Source organism: Panicum hallii, chromosome 3 (assembly GCF_002211085.1).
Source record: "Panicum hallii strain FIL2 chromosome 3, PHallii_v3.1, whole genome shotgun sequence".
Classification (NCBI taxonomy): Eukaryota; Viridiplantae; Streptophyta; class Magnoliopsida; order Poales; family Poaceae; genus Panicum; species Panicum hallii.
This window is the reverse complement of record NC_038044.1, coordinates 53,669,591-53,676,808: the sequence shown is the minus strand read 5'-3', so window position 1 is coordinate 53,676,808 and position 7,218 is coordinate 53,669,591. Positions and strand designations below refer to the sequence as shown.

Here is a 7,218-nt window from a genome sequence, read left to right as displayed (position 1 = left end):
GGCCCTCTTGTTTCCAAGGATATCTTTGATATACATGGCATACGTGGGAACCTGCATAGCATCAAGAAGCGGTATGTTGACATAAATCTTCTTAGTTACCTCGATAAACTTACCGAATTGCTCGTTGGCCACCGGCCTCCTTCTCTGTTCCGGAAACGGTAAGGCGGTTGTATCGTGGTACTCTTGGGAAGCCCTTGGTACTTCCTCAATTTCTCCCTAGGTAACAGTGCTGGATTCATCGGCCTCCTCCTACTCTTCATCTTCAGCATCAATATTCCTAGCTGTTACAGTTTTCCGCCGTGTACCTGCATCTTGCGGATGGAGTGGATCCTGCATGGACTTTCCAGCCCGCGTAGTCACCGCATTCACACTTTCTTTCAGGTTCACTTCCGGTTGCCTGAGTAGCTTTGCCATGTTACGGTTAGGGCAAGATGAGGCTAGCTGAGCTACTTGAGTTTGTATCATTTTATTGAAACTTAGCTGATTTTTAATAGCAGAGTTGAACCCCTCTAGTTATGCGGCTAGAGACTCCAAAATTTTATCATTAGCTTGAAATTTCTTACTAATGTTATCATTTATTTGTTTCTAGCCATACACTAGGTCTTTAAGCAAAGGCTGAAAACTGTTACTAAAATTATTACCTTGCTATTGGCCAAAGGGGATGTCGGGCTTGGAGTTCCAACCTTGCTGAGGACGGTAGCCTGAGTAATTGGGATTGATGTTCCCAATGAAATTCGCGTCATCTTGAGTTGATGGGCAGTCATTGCCCAAGAGCCTAGTGTTGCCACATGTCTCCCATGAGATCTAAGACTCCATAATCTGGTTGACCTCTTGGTGCGGAGATTCCTACTTTTTCATGAGAAGATCCATCTTGGCTGCAAGCATATCTACACCATCAATCTGGTGTACTCCTTTAGCATGGGTCGGCTGCCTATCTCCCTTCCAACTCTGGTTGGAGGCAATCTTGTCAACGAGTGCCTTAGCTCTTGCAACATCGAGAGAGAGGAATGCTCCTCTCGCTGCTGCATCTATGTGATCTTGCGCTTGCTGGCTCATGTCATGGAAGAAGTTCTGAATGATAAGCCATTCTTCCATGCCGTGGTGTGGACATGCTGCAATGTATTCCTGTAGTTGTTCCCATGCTTCCAGGATTGTCTCATCCTCGAGTTGTTGAAAACTAGAAATCCTATTCCGTAGGGCATTGGCTTTGCCCATCGGAAAGTATTTGGCCAGGAAGGCATTGGAGCAAGCATCCCAATTAACGAATGCTTCCTTGTTGGTGTAGACCCACGTCTTTACTTTCCCCAGCAAAGAGAATGGGAACATATGAAGATGAATGTTGTCCATTGTAGTGCCTTTAGGGTTGATTATGCTACTCACTTTCAGTAAATTTTACTAACCTATTCAATGATATCTTTAGCCAATTGCTTCCCCGACAACGGCGCCATAAATGCTTGTTGGTATTTTTATGTCCAATAGAATTTATATTCCGCAAGTGCACAGAATTACCGCTGTAGCAGTTCACCTTGGAGTATTCTAGGGTATCGTAAATTTGCTCGCGGAAGCACTATGGTTAAAGAGTATCGAAGAAGTGAATGATAAACTTTACCAGAGATATCAACCGACTAACTTTGTGGGGGTAAGCTAGATATGATAAGATAAGATAATGGCCAAGCGATGACCGTGTGACACAGGAGACTCTAAACCTTAGAGTGGTAAGCAGCGAGCGAGAAAGACTCGTAAAACATATCTAAACTAATGAGCTAGCCTCACTAGACTAAACTTTGCTTCTAACTAATTATCGGGAACCTAGAGCTTACTTCGGGGGGCCAGAGAGAGGAAGAACTACAGAAAGGGGTGAGTGGGGACTCCAACGGCAAACAGCAACTACCGCTATGAAAACACCCAAACGTGGTGGACTACGAGGGATGGACAGGGCTGTCACCACCTGCCGCTTACCCTACTGCTTCGTGGGGTGGAACACACATTCAAGCTAACAATAAGCTTAGACACCATGTTCGTACTCGGTGTTAGGATTTCTCTTGACGCGTTCAAGAGAAATCCCCCTCAACCTAGGGAACTGACTTGAGCTCCCTAGTCCGGGTGAGAATACCCGCAAGGTAAGATCCCGATAAATAAGATAGATAATAAAGCCTAAGCTAGAGGAAAGGTACTTCCGCACACAAGCAAGATAACTTGGCAAGATAAATAGATGCGGAAAGTAAAGCTAACTCGAAAAGATAAAGAAGATAACTATATTAATAAATGTCAAAGGGAAAGATACAAGAGATATATCAGACTTCCGATGATGACTCCAGAATCCCGAGACAAGCTCGACTCGACTCTAACTACCGGACAAGTAAACCTACTCTAGAAAGTGAAAAGAGAGAAGAGATGAAGCGTCCCCCCATCAGGGGAGACTTAAAAGTGTCACTTTATCAGTCCCAGGAGGCTGATAACACTTTTATTACATCAGATGGTACATCACCGTACAACTCTACGCGGTAATGGGCAGTGAAGCGCCACTATCGCGAGGATTACAACCAGAACCCACACAACTACACTAGCTATGAACAAGGGATCATCAGAGTCTTGCGCCATGCGGAGCTCCAACGGTGACCTCACCCACAGGCAAGACTGGGTGCAGGACGGGACCCTACTCGTCGTTCTCTGGGATGTAGTCGGGATCCTCCACTGTAAAGTAAGAACGGGGTGAGTACAAACGTACTCAGCAAGTCCAATCACACCCACGGGGGGGGGGGGGTTATAACAGAATTAGATGCACAGGATAATCCAAGGATAAAGTTACGGTTCTTTTGCGGAAACACAATTATATGCCAGGGTTCGTTTTAAAAGCATTTTTCAAAACAAGTGTCTAAGAACGCACAATGTCGATCCTCACGGATCCAAGTTTCAAGCCGCTACCGGACTCCCCGTCCGTCGTAGCACACAGCACTATTGCCGGATACTTTTCAAACAACTCACACCAGATCAACCCTTCCCAGAGAGAAACGCTAGTTATGTGACCACACCGTAACCTGCCCAGTACCGTGGGCACGGCTATTCGAATAGATTTTAACTCTGCAGAGGTGTGCAACTTTACCCACAGGCGGGGTACCACAGCACGAACACCTTAGTGCCGGTGCAGATCCCATCGAAGCCCTTACCCACCTTAGCTAGACCTGACTAGCCACCACGGGATCTATCAAGGGGTCATTCGACCTATCACCGAGGTTTAACCGGGGCATAAGTCACACAGAGCTTATCCCGTCTCCTTGATCACCCGTCGCTCCCAGCTCTCCCGATGGCTATCAGACTAACTAGTGGGGTTAGGCCAAGCCGTTGCCCATACAACGGTCAAGTGGCTTGCACGACAGGAAGCTAGGTGAGATGTCACATCAACTCGGTCCTTAGGGGTGACAGGATGGATATCTCCCTTCCTCGCTCAACCACACAGGTACGAGCACACCAACGGCAATTCACACAGAAATGCCATCCATCCCGTCCGACTCGTTTCTCAAATCCACACTTTACCCTTTCCCACACACACGCATTTTTCTTTATAAAATCAGGTATTCAAGGTATGGCTATCACGGCAAGGGTGGCTATCCTACCATGTTTTCAACACGCAAAACAATGCAATTTTATAAAACAGGCCACTGGGTTGTGTTTATAAAAACTAGGACAGAAACATGCATCAAAGGGCGGAATTGAACTTGCCATCGTCAAACCCTTGCGGGAAGTCCTGATCGAAGCACTGTCCTTCGGGTTCGGGGTCGCAGTACTGGTCCTCAGTTGCTTGGTCGCGGTCGGGAACCTCGTCGTTCACTCCGTGTCCTACGACGCAAACAAATAGACACACAATCAAGCGAAAGAACTAAAAGCTTTTACCGATAGGCTTGAATCGGAAATAATTTAGTTACGGAGTTAGGGGTGGTATCTCTAGGTGGTTTCTTAATGGCATGGCTAAAACTATACTAGAAAGGGTGTGGTAAAGTTTCGGGTCAATCGGAGGTCGTTTCGCACATAAAATGACGCGCTAAAGGTGGTTTCAGGGCTTAAACGGGGGTCCGGGGGCTTGCTCGTAAACTTTCTGGAAACAGAAGGGCCTTTTCGTAAATCTTGGAAATATAAAAGGCATAACAAAAAGTGCGAGGGATCTACTTGAAATTAAATTTATATCATGGGGGGGTCTAGTTTTGGAAATAGCAAAGGAATAGGTTCTTTTCGCAAAGGTGTCAAAGGGTGGAGGGGCTTCTAGCTAAATAGAGGAGAGGGGGGGGGGGTTTTTGGGCAAAACTGCCCTTTCTTCCTCCTCCCTCCCGCACAGAACAGAGGAGGGGTTGGGGGGGGGGGGCGCCGGCGGCCCAAATCCCGGCCGGCCAGGGCCAGGGCGGCTCGGGGGTGTGGGGGAAAAGGGAGAGGGGGCCAAGGGGACTCTATTCCCCTGCTCACCTTGAGCCGAGGTGGGGTGAGGGGGCCGGGCGACGGCGGGCAGTGGGCGGCGGCGAGTCTATGGGCGGCGGCGGCGCTGCAGCTCGGGAGGGAAGGGGCCGTGAGGTGGGTGAGGTCGTGGGGGGGTGAGCCGCGCGGAGGAGCCAATTTATAGAGGGGGAGGGCAATGGAGCGGCGGAGCCGTGCGGCGGCCGGTCACCGGCTCGGCGGGCGGCGCGGTACGCCTTAATGGCGGCCGTGTCGTGTCGTGTGCGTCGTCGAGCAGCGGTGCGGCGAGGTCGAGGCGCGGGCACGTGGGGCGGCGCGCGCGGCGGGGCGGGGCAGCGACGGGCGGCGCGGCACGCGCGGCACAGAGCGCGCGGGGGGGGGGGGCGCGGCGTGGCGCAGCGGGCGACGCGGCGTTGCGGGGCCGGGCGTGCGCGCGGCGCGGCGGAACGCGGGCCAGGGCGTACGCGTGTGCGCGGCGCGGGCGTGGCTGGCCGGGAACAGGCGCGCGCGCGTGCGGAGGCCGAGCAGGGGGCGGTGCAGACCGAGCAGTGCTCGGGCAGGGGAGAGGAGAAGGGAAGGAGGGAGGGAAAAGAAGAAGGGAAGGGAAAAAGAAAAGAAAGAGAGGGAAAAAGGGGGAGAAAAGGAGAGAAATAGAGGGAGAGAAAAAGGAGAAAGAGAAAGGAGAGAGGGAGAGAAAAAGGGAGGGGCGTGTCGGCGCCGGTCGCGGCGGCGTCCGCGGCCGGTCGGCCACGCGCGCGGGATTCGCGCGCCGCGCGAGAAAGGAATCGCGCCGGCGTTAATCGTGGCGGTCGATCGCGCGCGGGCGGCAAGTTTCCGAGCGGCGGGGGATGGGACGGCGGTAAAGTTTAGTGTCGGTCAGGAGGGTCAGGGTTAGGGTTTCGACGTCGAGTGGTTTTTAATTGAAAACACTCTGGCGCGTGATTTGATTTGGTAAATTTTCCAGGGCGTCACAAACCTACCCCACTTAAATGAATCTCGTCCTCGAGATTCGGCTGGTTCCTAAACAGATGGGGAAACTCCTTCTTTAGCGCCTCTTCGCGTTCCCAGGTCGCTTCTTCTACTCCGTGTCTGCTCCACTGAACTCTGCATATCCGTACTTCGGAGTTTCTGGTCCTCTTAGTGACAGTGTCTAGAATCTTGACCGGCACTTCCTGATATCGCAAATCCGGCTGCAGGTCTATTGTTTCCACCGGCACATGTTCTCCCTCGGGTACTTTCAGACACCTTCTTAATTGCGAGACATGAAATACTGGGTGTATATCCGACATTTCTTCCGGTAATTCTAGCCGGTACGCCACGGCTCCGACTTTCTTTAGAACTCGATACGGCCCAATGTATCGAGGGGCTAATTTTCCTTGTACCTGAAATCTTCGTGTCCCTCGAATGGGTGAGACTTTGAGATAGGCAAAATCTCCCGGATTGAAGCTTAGCTCCCGCCTCTTCCTGTCTGCATAGCTCTTCTGTCGGGACTGAGCCGCTTTTAATTTCTCGCGGATTTCCGCTACTTTTTCTTCTGCTTCTTTTATGAGCGCGGGTCCTACTAGTGCACGCTCTCCAACTTCCGACCACATCAAGGGAGTTTTGCACTTTCTTCCGTAGAGGGCTTCGAATGGCGACATACCCAGGCTGGCTTGGTAACTATTGTTGTACGAGAATTCTGCATAGGGCAGACTCTGTTCCCAATCGTTTCCATAGGTCAGGACACATGCTCTCAGCATATCTTCCATGATCTGATTCACCCTCTCGGTTTGACCATCCGTCTGTGGGTGGTATGCGGAGCTAAAATCTAACTTAGTGCCCATGGCTTTATGTAGGCTTTTCCAAAACCTAGATGTAAATTGGGTTCCTCTATCCGAGACGATCCTGCTGGGCACTCCATGTAACTTTACTATATTTTCCACGTAAAGTTTTGCCAGCTTTTCCCCGCCATAAGTGGTCCTTACGGGTATGAAATGTGCCGATTTAGTGAGTCGATCCACAATTACCCATATGGAATCGTGTCCTTTCTGTGTTCGGGGTAGTCCCACTACGAAGTCCATGCCTATCTCATCCCATTTCCAAACTGGAATGGGTAGGGGTTGCAATAATCCTGCCGGCTTTTGATGTTCGGCCTTGATCCTTTGGCAAGTATCACACTGCGCCACAAATCGCGCAATATCCGCTTTCATTCCATTCCACCAATATTTTTGTCTTATGTCCATATACATCTTAGTGGATCCTGGGTGGATGGAGTAGGCCGAGTTATGGGCTTCGTCCATGATTACCTGCCGGAAGTCTCCTTCCTGGGGCACACAAATCCTATTCTCGTACCACAACGTTCCCTTATCGTCTACTCTGAAGCCCGGCGCTTTGTTTTCTCCAGTTTGTTTGCAGATCTTTATTAACTCTTGATCCGAGCTTTGAGCCTCTCTAATTCTATCCTCTAGGGTTGATTGAACGCTCAGCACATGGCTCGAACCTCGAGGAACAATGTGCACATTTAATCGTGCCATTTCCTCGCGCAGGTTATCATCCTTGGGTCCATAAGTCTTCCGGCTCAGGGCATCGGCCACCACGTTCGCTTTTCCGGGGTGGTAATGGATTTCCAAATTATAGTCCTTGACTAGCTCTAACCACCTTCTTTGTCTTAAGTTCAAATCTGACTGGGTGAAAATATACTTCAGACTCTTATGGTCAGTGTAAATCTCACACTTATTCCCAATCAAGTAATGCCTCCAAATTTTGAGAGCATGCACTACGGCTGCTAATTCCAAG

General features: G+C 50.4%; 1 non-coding gene across 1 annotated transcript; it reads left to right on the top strand.

Moving 5' to 3' along the window:
* Positions 1–1,093: 1,093 nt before the first annotated feature.
* LOC112888232 lies at positions 1,094–1,202 on the top strand. Its single transcript, XR_003227771.1, has one exon. It is a non-coding gene; the product is annotated as a small nucleolar RNA R71 (small nucleolar RNA).
* The last annotated feature ends 6,016 nt before the right edge of the window (positions 1,203–7,218 follow it).